Below are 16,731 nucleotides of genomic sequence, written 5' to 3'. Positions count from 1 at the left end.
ACCTGCAGATGCCCTAAGCCGGGAGGGGCCTGGAAGAGTGAAGAGAAAAGCTAGTGCCTGAGATGCCACGAAAAGGGTAGCTGGCTGCCGGGTGGTGGGAGCTTTATATATTTGTTCAGGATCCTGGATTTCATCCTAAGTGCAACGGGAAGCCACTGGAGAGTTTTAAGCAGAGAGTGACATAACCAGAATTGTGGGTTTTAAAAGCTCGTTTGGAAATCTTTTGTTTTAAAACTTCAAGTATGCAGGTAAAGCATTATGCAAAAATGTGTTAGGGTGATTGGATAGTGAGCAGGGTTTTTTCTGCCCTTTTCAAAAATTCCTAATCCTGTGGACACACCATTTTCAGATGTGATTCTCTGGCAGAGAGGAGCTGTGTCCACTGGGAGACATTGTGTCCTGCAGATGTTGGAGACCTTGTGCAAGGAGAAAAGGGCTTGGGAGGGATGTGGCCTTAGACGCACCTGTGGGGGGTGGGAGGTGAAAGTGTGTCATCTATCTCCATCAACTGCTTTTTCTCCATTGGTGATAAACTATCAAAAAAAGCTTCCTGCTGATGTTACAGCTGTGATAACTTTATCACTGTTTTGATCTCCCCTGAACCCTGTCTTTGAGGCTGGAGTCTGTCAGCGGGAAGCAGAGAGGGGAGGGCCAGGTCGCCCAGGGCTTGTCAGAGGAGCCTTGGGAGGGGGGATGTTCAAGGAGCACCAGCAAATCCTTTCCCAGTGGCCTCTGGGCAGGAGCAGGCTATGTGCCTTTGTGAGCAAATCACTCATCTGCAGCAAGAGCATGTAATTAGTAGGTCTGTGAGATGCAGGCATACCCATCCATTTCTACCCATATTAGAAAGCACTTCAATTTACTTCCTCATGTATTCATGCCGCAGAACATTTGCTGAGCACCTATTAGGTACAGATGGAGTTCTGGCAGCTAGGGATACAGAGAAGAAAACACAGACTGTCAATAATTCTTACTTTACTTCTCAGAGCAGAGTCATAGATGATCTAATCAAAACCCCTTACAATTCTGTGTGACAAAAATGTATTCCAGAGAGGTCGAATGCCTCTCCAGGTCACTGAGGTCCAAGCCAAGTTGGATTTCCGTTGTTGCAACCCTCTCCCAATGAGAGGACACACGGATGACCCCAAATATCCAGATATGTCATGTTCAAAGATTCTTGACAACTGCCTGATGTTGTCGAGCACTGGAGTGGCATCATGGAAGGCTCTAGTCCAAGAGTGGTCCATGCAGATGAGCAGAGCAGTGCAAATGTTACACAACATGTACAGAGGACTCATGTACGAGAATAACTGAAGCAGCGAGTCAAGAATATTGGCTCCAGCCCTGGCTGGTGTAGCTCAGTGGATTGAGCGCGAGCCTGCGAACCACACAATAGTGGTTCGATTCCCAGTCAGGGCACATGCCTGGGTTGCAGGCCAGTTCCTGGTTCCCGGTTCCCGGCAGGGGACGAATGAGAGGAAACCATACATTGATATTTCTCTCTCTCTCTCCTTCCTTTCCCCTCTAAGATAAATAAATAAAATCTTAAAAAAAAAAGAATATTGGCTCCATTCCCGTAGGTTAACTGCAGCTGGAGTTAATTCTGCAGAGGCCATGGCGGAGCTGGGAGCAGAGAGAAGTATATACTGATGCTGGCGGGGTGAACCTAGCGGGTGCAGAGAGCCTGGTCAGGAAGTCACTCTGTACAGCTGCAACAGCCATTTCAGGTTGGCCTAATTCAATGTTTAAGGCAAAGAAGTTGTCCTTGAAAAACTATCTTCAACTGCTGCCACATGTCCCATACACACTGTTTCAGTCTACGGCCACATCACACAGATTGAGAAATGAGCAAAGTTTGGAAGGGACTTCTGCTAATATCTAGAAACCTACTTCTACATTTTATGGAGGAAGGACATGAATGCCCTGATGAGAAAGTGATTTGTCTGAGCTCATGCAGCAAACTTGTGCCAGAGCTGGGACTTGAACCCAGGCATCTTGACTGCCCCCCCCACACACACGGTGCTCTTCCACTGTAACAGGTGGTGTGCCTGTTCGCGGTGTTTAAATGTGAGCTCACATGGAGAGGCAGAGACTGCTAATCTCTTCCATCTAGTAAACTGTCTGCATGGAGGAACAGGGTAGGAACTTACTAAAAGAGGGGGCGTTGTCTGCGGCTTTGCCCTGCTCTACTCAACTAAGCTAGATTGTATCTTCTGAGCAGCAGCCCCCAACCTACTGGAAATGCTGAGACATTTGTGACTGACCTCCAGTGACAGAGAAGCTCCTGGGTGGGGCTGGGGGTTGGTGGGGAGAGGTGACCCGCAGGACATAGCTGAAACACAGGCTGGGATCAGGCCTTGCTCGTGGTCCAGGAAGTAAGTTTTGTTTGGGTAAGTACAGTTTTCATACAGGGTGCTGTGGTAGGATTTTAAATGATTTTGAGGAATGCATGTCTGTTTGTGAACATCCATATATAGAGTTTTCAGAGGGGATTCTCCATTTATGTGTTGACATTGCAGGATGTAGAATTCAATTGCAGGTTGTTCTTTCTGACATTGATTTCTTGCTCCTGAGGCAGAAATCTGTCTGCAGTCGCAGCAGCAGCCATCAGGGCTCTGCCTAGGAGATGCATGGACTTTGGATGTAAACAGAACTAAATCCAAAGAACTCTGCTGAACTGTCGCAAGCCTCAGTTTCCTCACCTGGAGAATGGGCATAAACCACCCACCTCACAGCGTTGCTGTGGGGATTATAGACAATGCCCATGTGGTGCCCAGTACAGTGCTCCAAAAATAGCTATTAATTGATTATTCTTTTTTTTTTTTAACTGGGAACCAGATCCCTGAGAATATCTCCCTGCAGGCATTTTTCCTTAAGATTCATTCTGAGCTGTAAAGGACTGGTACACGTGGTGGGAAGGGAACCAGCCTGGCAATTTAAAAATGTTATGAATGAGAGTCAGAAAATACCTGCTGTCCAACGAAAAAGACATGGAGCTGGGCCTTGACACCCAAAGAGGGAGGAGCAATGCTAGAAGGTTCCAAGGTCTCACTTAGCCCTCTTGACAAATTCTGGGAGAAAGACATTTAACTTCCCTATTAACAGAGGAGAACACAGAGACTTGGGGACATTAATGGCTCCTCCAAGATTAAACAGTATTTATTATATTATTTAATTGCAATGTGCACAAAATGTTAGGAAGTGGAGTGTAAAGTATGGACAAGACCTGGTTCCAGCCACCAAAGTGCTCACAAACCGCACAGTCTGTGGAAGGTGCTTAGTTTCTCCGAAATACCATTGGGCCGTCAGTGAAACGAAGAACAATTTGGGCCTTCTGGTTCAACTGGGGCTTTGTGGGACCTGGCAAAAGGAATCCTTGAATACTGCCTAAGCCGCTGGCAATTCTTTGTATACTTGCTGATTTCATCTTGGAACTAAGTTACATTCAGGTTTCATTCATTGCAAGGAATTGCTTGTAAAAATGCTTTCTCCCAAATACCAAGGTTCATTGATCTCTGGTGCTTTCCTTCTAAAAAATTATCATTGCCTGCACTTAGAAAGTGTTACTAGAGATGAAGCCTGTCTGGTTGAAACTCAAAGCTGCTATGTCTGGTTAATTTGAGTGTCATCTTTTATGTCCATTTTAGGAGGATGGAATTCTAGAACGATAAAATGTTCTAGATTAGGTTTATTTAGCCCACCTCCCTCGGTTCATAAACAGGGAAATGGGCTCAGAAAAAGGACAGGACATGCATGAAGTGGCTAAATTTTGTATGGTGGCTGAGCTGGAATGTAGATCGCCATTCCCATTTCAAATTCTCCCAGACGTGCCCCAGCCGCTTGGGGGGAGCCCCCTGCCTTGGTGAGCAGCACCAAAGGGAACCCAGACAGGATTTCTCTGGTACCAGGACAGAGGTGACCCCTGGCTCTCTGTCACCCCCTTCCCCATGGTATCTGGCAGGCCCCACTCCTTCTATCCCGTGGTGGATATTTTGATAGTTTCTGTCCCCTGGTGGGTGAATACTGTTTGGTACCAGTGAGTTCCCAGGACCATATGGTTTTGTACACTGGAGATGAAAATCATGAATGAGCCCAGTTTCCATACAGGGAGCTGTGGAAGTGGATGTGTGTATGCGGCTGAGCCAGTTTTGGGGTGGACTCCGTGTTCTGGTCTGAGGGTCGCCACCTGCTGAGCAGGTCTGAGGGTCGCCACCTGCTGAGCACCTACACAGTTGATCCTTGAACAACACAGGGTTTGGGGATGCTGACGACCCACCCCCCAGCAGTTGAAAATCCAAGTATAACTTTTGACTCCCCCCAAATTTAACAACTAACAGTCTACTGTTGACTGGAGGCCTTACTGGTAGCACAACAGTTGATTTACAGAGCGATGTTCAATTTTTAATTTCATGGCACACATAAACTAATTACGAAAATTCTGCAGCACACCAAAAATATATATTTTTTCTGATCTGAAAAAGTAAATACACATTGTTTTATTCATTCACACTGGAAAGCTATTGTTGTGGTGGCTGTTGTCATTTTTTATTTGAAAAATGGAAAACAGGATCTGTGCCCCTGACTAAACAGTCAGGTATGCATGTTTCAAAAGTTCCTGCAGCATGCCAGTTGGAAACTCACTTGACTGACATGTATTTTGTATGTTCTATCTATAATATTCTGTGTTCTTACAATAAAGTGAGAGAAAAGAAAATGTTGAGAAAATCATGAGAAGGAGAAAATACGTTTACAGCATTTATTTGAAAAGTCCATCTATAAGTGGGCCCCCACAGTTTGAACCTGTGTTGTTCAAGAGTCCACTCCACATGCCAGGCTCTTCGCTAAGCTCCTTAGTCAGGAGCAACGTGTGTGGTGTGGCCAAGGCTCTGGCCCAGACAGCCTGGGTTTGACTCTGGTCTCCCCCATGGGGGTTAGGGCCCGGCTTTCTCATATGTCAAATGGGGACAACAATGGTATTTACCTCATATGTTTGTCGTTCCAAGGATTAAATGAGATACTTTATGCACAATATTTTGCGTGATGTTGGCAGATAGTAAGCACTCAACATGTGTGAGTTAAAAAAAAATGAAACAAGTGCCATCATCACTTTTCAGATAAAACATTGAAGCCCTAAGAGAGAAAGCAAATCACAGGTAGCAAGGCCACCAGTCTGTCTGGTCACCAAGTCCCTGCCCCTCACCATTTTCCTGCACATCTTGTGAGGTTGCCTTGCGTGCACTCGGCTTTCTCCCACATGGTCTTATCCACAGGGGTATGGCATCTGTATCGAACTTTATGGAAGAGTATCAGTCCCGTTAATGCATCCCCTACAGCCAGGGATAGGAGACAGTGCTGGCTGAATGCTGTTCCCCCCTCACCATCCATCCATTACCTATCTATTCTTCAAATAAAATTCCCTCTTGGTGGCCCCTCTCTGAATATTCTTCCGGGTGGAATCTCTTTTTCCTCTGGAATATCATATATTCTGACAGTTTATCATGCTTTGTTGTGACATCTCTCCTGCTTTTTTATCTTCGCACATATTAATGTCTTGATTTTCTAAGTAAAATGCAAGCTTTCGAAAGTTGATATTCAGATGATGTTCTCTCCTTCTTCAGGTTTATCATAGTATTTCACACAGGATTGTGTATATAGATTGCTCAATAAATATTTGATTGATTGAAATGCAGACATTTACCTGATCATCCCAATGTTCCACTGACATGGTGAGATACAATTTAGATGTAAATAAATTTTTGTATAGATAAATTGGGTATTGTGCCAATTTAAGCTGTGAAGAATTTCTGAGCTTATTTTAATACTCTTAAAATATTATTTTCTTCCTGATTGAAAAAAGATACATGTTAATTGCACAAAACTTTGACAATAACAGATAGTATAAAGAATCAAATAAGACATCATCCACAATCCCAATGCCCAGTTTTGTTAACATTTAGGCATAGTTTCTTCCATTCCTCCCTTTTGAACAAAGTACATTTAAATAAAATCCCCAATTTTCATAAATTTATATTCATGAATAAATCTATACTTTATATGCAAAATTATTGTCAATGAACTATTCTAGGATTTGGTGAATTGAATCAGGTTATTACTAAAATAACATACTAGACAAAATGTTTAATGACCCAGAGTTTTAGTTCTTTGCAAATTTTATTCTTCTTTTAATTTTAATTGTTGTTCAAGTAAAATTTTATCCTTTTTATGTTTACTTTTTACAGAGTCGTGATCACAGTTTGTAGCAAAATAGAACTAGCAAAATAGCAAAATGTATTGTACATTTTCACAGAAAAGACTCTTTCCCAGATTAATTCTTCTCAAACATAATTTTAAATGTGTATATAATATTTTGTTCCCTACCTTCACCCTGATTTATTTAATTGTTGGCTTTCCATTAGATCGTTGCCCATTCTCTGCTTTTGTGGCTGACAGTGGGTATAGCTGCCTTGCAGTAACAGTTTTGCTCCCTTTCTGGATTGCTTGTGATTTGTCTATTCCATACCATTTATCCATTTATCATTTTCTTTTGTTAAAAAATATAAGATCTTCTTCGCACATAATTTTTCTAGTTTTTCTTTCTGTTTGCCTTTAAATCCTATTTAAAGGATTTTGCTTGTGTTGCTTTGTGATTTCTTCCATTGTGTATAAGCTCAGAAAGTTTTCTCCCATCTGGGGATTTAATAAATATTATTGAATGTGTGAACAGATGATCCTATTTCCTTCTAATTTTAATATCTTAATTTAAAAATATTTACTTCCTTAATTGCTTTGAAATGTATTTTATTATATCATATGTGGAACTTAGTTGTTTTCTCTTTCCTTATAGGCAGTTAATTCATTATCCTATGTGCAAGATTTTTAAAATTTAATTTTTAATTATTGTTCAAGTACAATTGTCTCCATTTTCATTCTGTCACCCCCTGCCTCCATCCCACCCATCTCTGCCTCCCACTGTTGAACCCGCTTCCCCCTTTGGCTTTGTCCATGTTTCCTTCAAACATGTTCCTTGATGGCATCCCCCTGTTATCCCCTATTATCCCTCTTTGCCCTCCTCTCTGGTTACTGTCAGTTTGTTCTTTATTTCAAAGACTCTGGTTGTATTTCGCTCACTTGTTTGTTATGTTGATTAGGTTCCACTTATAGGTGAGATATGTGGTATTTCTCTTTTACCACTTGGCTTGTTTCACTTAATATAATGCTCTCTAGTTCCATCCACGCTGTCTCAAAGGGTAGGAGCTCCTTTCTTTCTGCTGCATAGTATTCCATTGTGTAAATGTACCATAGTTTTTTGGTCCACTCACTTACTCATGGACACTTAGGTTGTTTCCAGCACTTGGCTATTGTGAACTGTGCTGCTATGAATATTGGCATGCCCATGTGCCAGATTTCTTAAATGGCCCTTCCTTTCTCCCCCTGCTCTGTGAACCACTTTCACGGTGCGCTTATCGCACACACGGCACGTGTTTTTCAAACCTGTGCCACTCTCAGAGTGACATTCGGGGTTCCAGCTCAGAGCAATTCCTTTTCAGACTTCCTTTCCAATTTCCTTTTTAACTCTTCTTGACTGTTATTATTTTTCCCCCAGGTAAATTTTAGAGAAATTTTAAGTTATCACAAATTCTCACTGTAATTTTGATTGGAATTAAATTAAACCAAGAAATTAACTTCAGTTTGATTTTTGTTTAGTCTTCTAGTTTCCCAATCTGAAACATGTCTTTCTGTTAGTTTAAGTCTTTTAGATTTTTCAGTAAATTCTTATTATTTTACTCAAAATGACTTTCTTATACTTAGAATTATTCTTAGATATATCTGTTGTAATAGTTGCTAAGGCTCATGGTTCCCCCTCCCCCAACTCTACTTCTATCTGGCTATTGCTAGAACAATAGAGGGAATAGCTGGGAGTTTTAGAACACTCATCATGCCCTCAGGACTTTCCTGAGCAGTCTCATTAACTTCACTAGTTTTTCAATGGATTCTTTTGGGATTTCTAGCCGTATCATATTTTTCAAATAAGGATGCATTTGACTTCTCCTAGCCTAAACCCACACTTTCATTTCCTTCATGCATCAGTTATGAGCTCAGGCTGCGTTGCCAGCCTGCCTGGGGACAAAGCCCCATTAACTCCTCTCATTATCCTGAGCAAGTTACTTAAGTTCTTTGTGTTTTAGTTTTGTCTTCTGTAAAATAGAAATAATAATGCATCTACCTTCTAGGGTGGTTGTGAGGACTGGATGCATTAGTATATAGACAAATGCCTACCACACAGAACATGCTCGATAAATAGTCAATATCCTAATTATTATAGGTCGAAGATTGGTTGGGGGAACTTCAAGCTTTCAGGAAATTAGAATTTCTAGGACTAATTTTGAAAAATAATTACAGTAGAGATTCTTGTTTTCAAATAACTACTAAAATATTTTATTATTTGGTAAGATGTCAATTATTCATATAGAAAAGATATTCTTTATTAGAGTAAGAAACAATCCTCATATTTTTCTTTTATTAACTTAAACATAAGAAATGATTATTCATTTTTTTCAAATGTTTTTTGGCATCTACTGAGATCATTATTTTTAAAATTTAATTTATGGATGCTGTATTTATATTATTTTTAAAAAGACAGTTCCTCATAGTGATTGAGAGTTAGGCTTTTAAGTCAGATGGTCTTGAGTTGGAAACCTGACTCTTTTAGAGTGGGGGCCAAGATGAGTTGCTTAACCTCTCGAAGCCTTGGTGTCCTCATGCAGGGAAAGGTGATTATGTCTATTCTTGTAGAACAAGAGGACAAAAGCACAGAGTGAATACTCACCATTCATTTTCATCGTTGTGACCATTGAATCCTGGACGTCTCTGGAACAACTTCTTGGTATTATTATATACTTAGCTCTGCATTCATAAGTGAGAGGAGGCTGGAGAGTTTTTGGTCTTTTTCTGTGCCCTGGATTCTTACATAATATGATAATCACATGTTCCTTAGAAGTTTCAAGTAACTCATCTGTAAAACTAGTTGTATGAATACAGATTTTTAGTACATAGTTCTGACAATGCTTTCAATTTCTAAATAATAGTAGCTGTCATTTATTGGATGCTTATAAGTATGTGACAAAAGCTGTAATGACTACTTCACACACCTCATCTTATTTCATCCTCAGATGTAGATGCCATTTATATTTATCTGAGAATCCATTACTGTTGTTTCCAACTTACAAATAAGAAAATTAAGGCTTCGAGAGGGTAAATAGATGAAGCTCTTGCAGAGAGCAAACTGGGATGTGAACCCAAGCTGTCTGACTCCAAGTTGCCTGCCTTTAGCAGCAAGATATCATGTTGCTTCCCAAACTTCTTTCTTGTTATTTTGATCTTCGTTTAAGTTTTCTTTGCTTTATGGCATCAATTTTGCTAATTTATAGTTTTTTAGGAAATCATTCATTTTACTGAGATTTCATTTTTAAAAAACCCTTAGCAGTCTCACAGTTTTTGAGCTCTGTTTCTATGGTTATAGTTACTCATTATCAGTTTGGTTTATTTATGGTTCCTCCTTGTCTTGATTACTCAAAACTGCACATTAAATTAGGAGAGAAAAGTCTAGTAATGTGGAGGAAGCTGTGTAAAATTATAAATTGGAAACAAAGGCTTTTTTCACTTAAATTATTTTGTTTCCATCCACATTTGTTTCCCTTTTCCCCTCCTCTACCCTAGTCTTTAAAGAACAGAATGCTTAGGGCTAGAAAGAACCTGAGGGGTACTTTTCTGGCCCCTAGTTTAGCAGGGCCTGGAAAGGACCTCTACCTGTCCCAGGTTACACAGTTAGCAAGGGAGGGAGCTAGGAGAAGCCAGGCGCTCGTCTCCGTGCCTCATTCTCTTCTGCCATATCGTATGCCATGTTATGGCTCGAATTATTAATTTTTAAAACAATAAATTAATGAAGATTGCAAAGTAATCTTCATAAAAGCTTTAAAAATTTTTTAAGCTACTTAATTTTAAAAGATTGATAAAGTCAGCTTAACAATGTTGATTGCGATTACTTCAAGTGATTTTTAAATAAATCATCCTCTCTCGTGCTCTTGTTTGGAACCATTCTTTCTAGAATGAATCTGTCCAGAGAAAGCACGGTATCGGGAAGGAAAAGGCTCATCTCCAGTACTTCACCTCTGATGTTATGCTGCATTGCTAGGGAGGCCATGAGAGAGCTCCTCTACCAGTAGAAGGGGCAACAACTGAATGGAATCCCGCTGTAACTGGGGGTCTCAGGATTTCCAGCCAGGTCCAATGAGAACAGAAGGAATGCTCTCAGGGCTCAGCTGAAGTGTGGATTTGCCTGGGTCTGGGTGTCAAAACCCAGCAGCATGAAGGCAGGTGGGACAGTCCCCGTACAGGTGATGAAACAAAGTGCACCAACCTCTCCATGGTCCAGCAGAGTTTTTGCCACATAATTCCCTTCAGTTGCTCATTTCAGAGGTGTTTGGAGCAGATGTTTCTGTAGACTGTCTGATTGGCAATCTGCAATTAGACCCCAAGGAACAAACTGCTCATTGTGGTTAGGGGCCATTAGCCACTGAAATTATGTCATCTGTCATCATTTTCTTACCTCATCCTGCCTGGATCTTATCTTCAAACTGTACTTAAAAGAAACGCCTAAGTTTCCTAGAATAGGACAACCCAGTTTTAATAGCTCTCCTGTAGTTGCCCTTTTGGTGAAATGTTTCGGGGTTGAATAATACCTAATAATCATTGAGTGTTCCCCCCATGCTTGGCACTGCATAAAGGTCTTTACAAACGATATAATTAGCCAAGCCCACGCGAGAACGCTATGAGGCAGATACTGTCCTCCTCATATTACAGTACAGACAATGCGGCACTGAGAAGTTCAATAACTAAAATCCAGAAGGGAAAAGAATTTGGATTCATATTTCATCCTGTTAACTCTTATGTTACCTACTGATGTAGGGACTGTGCATTGTTTGGCTACCCAGATGCTCATAATATATTTTTAAGGGAAAACATAACATCTATTCAATGTCTGCTGTATAGTAAGGACTACCCCCAAACTCTTAATTTCCAGTCAAGAATTTTATAAGTGAAAAACACACACAGTGCTCAAGTAATTTGCTCAAGTTCATAGTGTTAGTAAGTAGCAGGGTGGAAATCTACCTGGTGGTTGCTAGGGTCTAGGAGGGGCTCTTAGTGTAGTAAAATGATGGAATGGAGTCTGGGCAATCTACCTTTGTACAGGGAGCCAAAACAAGATATTGGTTCTAAAATAATGAAACACTTATTTAAGGCAGTGATTTTCAATTGGGGGCAACAGCATATGCCTCAGTGGGGGCATTTAGAAATATGTGGGGTCATATTTGGTCATTTTGGTAGCTACTCTGACTTGTTACATTGGTGACCTCATAGGATACCAAGTGTCCAGCAGCAGGCCAAACAACTCTAGGCAACAAGGAAGTGTCGGGCTCCAAATATCAGAGACTGTTAAGAAAACCAACAAAGAGGAATAGTAGGAATTTAAAATGATTACATAAAAGTCAAGGATGGTAAACTCAAACGCCCTCAGGGGTGAGCCAGGGGCTGAAGAAAACCGTCCCCAAATCTTTAAAGTGCATCGTCAGGCCAAATCACCTAGGCACCAGGTTCAGGCTGTGGGCCCCCAGACTGGTTTTTTAATTAAGGTTTTGATATCATAAACATATCAAAACATGTTTATGATACATTAAGCAAAGAGAAGAAGCTGTTAATTGGTATGATCCCATGTTTTTAAATAATTATGTATGTGTGTACAAATCTACACACACATTCACAAATTATATTTATGAATACACACAGAAAATTTCATGAAATAAAATTTGAGGGGATTTTATAAAATGCTTTATTCATATTCTTGATTCTTTTGCAAATATCTAGTCATTGTTTAATTTTTAATAAATAAAAGGTGAGAGTAGCTTTTAAAAATTACAACTTTAAGTGTGGTATCAGAACACAGCCTTGGTAGCTTTCTGGCCATCCCCTTTGATGGAAGAGGGAGTAAAAATTCTGTTATTAAGGGCAAATGTGACATTCAACATGAAGTAAATCAATACTAAAGCATTAGAATAGAGTGCCTTAAAAATGGAACATTGTTGATTTTGCAGACACACTGGCCTATCTCCTGGCTGTTTTCCATGATTTTTGTGACTTTTGTGATGCACAAAGCTCTCTCGGTCAAGTCCAGTCTTCTTTTTACACCTGTCCCTTTAATGAGTCCAGTACTAAAATTTGCTTGGGAAGTTAGTACCTATACCAAGACATGTCTTTGTCCTTTTTTCAACCAAGTAACCAAATCCTTCAAGACCATTCATTTCTGTGTTTCCTTTCCAGCCTCTTGGCTCAGCAGCTTGGATTCTGTGTGCAGTCACTCTGAGCTTTCTTTCTTGAGTTCACTGATCACTAGGGAATGTTGGGTTTTCTACTTATTTGTCTATAGAATTCAGGGAGGTAGGAGATGGGTAACTGCCTGAAGTCTTTTGTAGCTGCGTGTTGGGACAGTGTCTGGCCTCCCTACGGCCCCTTCCCGCCAGCACCACCGTGAGCTAATGGCTGCCCTCCTGCAGACAGAACACAGGAGCCCCGGTGCTCACCTTCCGGTGCTTCTTGCCAGCACAGTGGTGGGTGCTGGGACAAAGGGCCAGCAGAGGGATGACTCTGACACAGACACAAAGGGGCATTCACCCATCTAGAACATTCTTACTCTCCCTCCCACCTCTCCACACCCATCTCACATGTGATATCTAAACAAAATAAACCAGTCATGTCTGGATCCTGAACACATCCTTATAAATCAAACTAAATAGAACTCTTTGGAGTTGATAGTGTTGGATATGCTTGGCTCACTTGGCTTTAAAAGCAAAGGCTAAATAGAGTTAGGTTCCTTTGGGAGAAGTGTCTAGAATTTATTATGCATAGTAATAAATTCTTATTTATTAATAAATAAATTGGCCAGTTTGCTCCCAACTTTTGACCTCCCATAGAAAAGTCATTCTGAGAGCCTGTTGGTCTATGAAAGGCATGGGAGAGATGGTGGTATTTCCCTCTGGAAAATTCCAGCTGGCCACTACCCACAGCCCTGGCAAAGCAGTGGTGGCAAACCCACACACTCTTTCCCCATCACTACTTTCCCACCCTCAGAACTCTTAGTCCCAATTTTGATGTTAGAAAGCCATAGTGCCAAAACTACAAGTGAGAAGTGTCAGGACTTTTCATACAGCCCTTAGCACTTGGAAACCCTGGCTGGGAAAAGAAACCTTGATGGCAGACTTTTTAATGTTCACAGTCTACAGTTAGGGTTCACGCCAAGATGAAGGCTAGATAGAAACCCTTCACTTCTTCACACAACCAAAAAGAGGATAACAACCAATATAAAATCAATAAACAACCAGAAGTGCCAGAAAATCAAACTGCATGGAACTCCAACAACCAAGGAATTAAAGAAAAAACAGAACAAACAGACCAGTAAGAACCTGAAGTGAGGTGGCAGACCCCGCAGGAGGGGCTGGTTGAGTGGGAAACTGAGACTCTGAGCTGCCTGTGGACCACTGCAGTTGCTGCAGTGGGAGAAACTCCAAGTCTCACATGACTGTTCATTGGAAAGTGAGCTAGAGATGAGTGGGGAAGCTGCACTGTTCCCTCTCTGGCCCCTACCCCCACAGGCAGCTTCAGCAAAGCAAGGAGGGTTACCCTGCCTGGACGAATACCTAAGGCCCTATCCCCTAACAACTTAACAGGTGAGCCAAGACAGAGAGATATGGCCTAAATGAAAGAACAGCACAAAACCTCAGAAAGAAAACTAAGCTATGAGGAGATAGCCAACCTATATGATGGAGAATTTAAAGCCCTGGTAATCAAAATGCTCACAGAATTGATTGAGCTTGGTCAAAGAATGAAAAATATGAATGAAAGATACCCAAAGTGAAAGAAAGTAAAATATTCAGGGAACCAACAGTGACAGAATGGAAACCAGGACTCAAAGCAATGATTTGGAGCAAAAGGAAAAGATAAATATCCACCCAGAACAGAATGAAGAAACAAGAATTCAAAAAAGTGAAGAGAGACTTATGAACCTATGGGACAACCTGAAACATTCCAATATCCAAATTACAGAGGTTCCAGAAGGGGAAAAACAACAGCAAAAAATTGAAAACTTATTTGAACAAATAATGAAGGAAAACTTTCCCAATCTAGTGAAGGAAATAGACTTCCAGGATGTCCAGGAAGCCCAGACTGTCCCAAAGAATTTGGACCCAAAGAGAAACACACCAAGGCACATCATCATTAAGTTACCCAAGATTAAAGATAAAGAGAGGATCTTAAAAGCAGCAAAAGAAAGGGAGACAGGTACCTACAAAGGAGTTCTCATTAGACTGACAACTGATTTCTCAAAACAAACCTTGCAGGCAAGAAGGAGGTGGAAAGAAGTATTTGAAGTCATGAAATGCAAGGACCTACATCCAAGATTACTCTATCTGGTAAAGCTTTCATTTATTTTTTAAAATTATTTTATTGTGGTTCAATTACAGTTGTTTGTAATTCCTCCCCACCGCCTCCAAATCTCCTTCCCTCCCTTGCTTCCACCCTCCTCCTCGGTTTTGTCCATGTGTCATTTATAGTAGTTCCTGAAAACCCTTCTCCCCACTGCCCCCTCCCTTCTCCCCTCTGGCTATTGTTAGATTGTTCTTAATTTCAATGACTGGTTATATTTTGTTTGCTTTTTTCTTTTGTTGATTATGTTCCAGTTAAAGGTGAGATCATATGGTATTTGTCCCTCACTGCCCGGCTTATTTCACTTAGTGTAATGCTCTCCAGTTCCATCCATGTTGTCACAAAGGGTGTAAGCTCCTTCTTTCTCTCTGCTGTGTAGAATTTCATTGTGTAAATGTACCATAGTTTTTTGATCCACTCATTTGCTGATGGGCACTTAGGTTTCTTCCAGCACTTGGCTATTGTAAATTGTGCTGCTATGAACAGGGTTCTTAGGGTATAGTCACAGCAGTGGAATTGCTGGGTTAAAAGGCAGTTCCATTTTTAGTTTTTTGAGGAAATTCCAGACTGTTTTCCACAGTGGCTGAACCAGTCTGCATTCCTACCAACAGTGCACTAGGGTTCTCTTTCCTCCGCATCCTCTCCAACGCTTGTTTGTTGATTTGTTTATGTTGGCCATTCTGATCGTATGAGGTGGTGTCTCATTGTGGTTTTAATTTGCATCTCTTTGATTGGTGATGCTGAGCATCTTTTCATGTGTCTCTGGGCCCTCTGTATGTTCTCCTTGGAGAAGTGTCTATTCAAGTCTCTTGTCCATTTTTTAACTGGGTTTTCTGTCTTTCTGGAGTGGAGTTGTGTGAGTTCTTTATATATTTTGGAGATCATACCCTGTCTGAGGTGTCATTGGCAAATATGTTTTCCCATATGGTTGGTTCTCTTTTCATTTTAATGCTGTTCTCTTTAGCCGTGCAGAAGCCTTTTAATTTGATGAGGTCCCATCTGTTTATTCTTTCCTTTGTGTCCCTTGCTCCTGGGGACACATCCGTGAAGATGTTGCTGCGTGGCATGTCTGAGATTTCCTGCCAAAGTTCTCCTCTAGCATTCTTATGGTGTTATGACTTATATTTAAGTCTTTTATCCACCCTGAATTTATTTTTGTGTATGGTGTAATTTGGTGCTTGAGTTTCATTTTTTTTTGCATGTATCTGTCCAGATCTCCCTACTCCATTTGTTGAAGAGGCTATTTTTGCTTCATTTTATGCTTCTTCCCCCTTTGTTAAATACTAATTGACTGTAGAGACCTGGGTTTATTTCTGGGCTCTCTGTTGTATTCCATTGGGCTACATGCCTGCTTTTATACCAGCACCAGGCTGTTTTGATTATGGAGGTCTTGTAATACTGTTACAGGAAAGACTCAGACTGAACACTAGGAAATAAAATGGAACCTTTATTACACATGCAGACTCAGAGGAGGCATTCTCTAAATTCTGGGCCCCGATCAATGAGGAGCAATTGCTTATATAGGGTGAGGGGTGGTCTGTCATTCAGACCATTACTTCTGGTGGGAAAGTAAGAAGCAGCTTACAGAAGCAAGAAGTGACATGTTATCTCTAGCACACAGGGACAATCGTTATCTCTGATGCGCAGGGACAGGCAAGAAACAAAGAAAAAAAACAAGCCATAAAATAAGTCATTCCCTGGGTGCTGTGCTATGTTTTAAAATAACTGCCAATATCTTCTAACATTCCCCCCTTTTGATGCTATAGACCATTATTTGCTACTTTAGCATCATTTATAGCTGGTTGTTATTTAGACTTTTAGACTTTAGTAAGTTTTGGTACCTATATTGGCATTGTTGGGGGGCGAGGACTTTTGTTGTGGCCTGTTTAGTTACTGTGGCCTCTAGAGTCTGGATTATGGTCCACAATATGCAGGGCCCAACGCTTATTTTTAGGAAGATAATAATTAGGGGTCCTATAAAGGGAAGTAGTCACTGGAGCCAGGCTTGAGGATTTATTCTATAATTTTTTTATTTTTAACTTTCTATTTTTGGCATGGCCGTTTATGTTCTTTCTGATTTTTTAACCTTTTAATTATAATTTTTATTATAATTATGTTTATACAGTAGCAACACTTTTTTAGGAACATACAGGTCCCCCTTTTTTTATCGGCGAGGAGGTCTAGGGCCCGTCAGTTCTG

The 16,731-nt window shown here is 40.8% G+C and overlaps 1 protein-coding gene across 1 annotated transcript in view; it reads left to right on the top strand.

Annotated features, from left to right (window-relative positions):
• Positions 1-2,290: 2,290 nt before the first annotated feature.
• RHEX (regulator of hemoglobinization and erythroid cell expansion) overlaps positions 2,291-16,731 on the top strand; it is a 30,620-nt gene continuing 16,179 nt past the window's right edge. Inside the window, exon 1 of the mRNA XM_037067190.1 lies at positions 2,291-2,375. The gene's annotated coding sequence lies outside the window, so the exon portion shown is untranslated. The remainder of the gene's footprint in view (positions 2,376-16,731) is intronic.

This window comes from Sturnira hondurensis, unplaced genomic scaffold (assembly GCF_014824575.4).
Source record: "Sturnira hondurensis isolate 20B ecotype Veracruz unplaced genomic scaffold, ASM1482457v3 Scaffold0017082, whole genome shotgun sequence".
NCBI classification, from domain to species: Eukaryota; Metazoa; Chordata; class Mammalia; order Chiroptera; family Phyllostomidae; genus Sturnira; species Sturnira hondurensis.
Note: the sequence above shows the minus strand (reverse complement) of the source record. Positions and strands in the feature narration are given on the sequence as shown.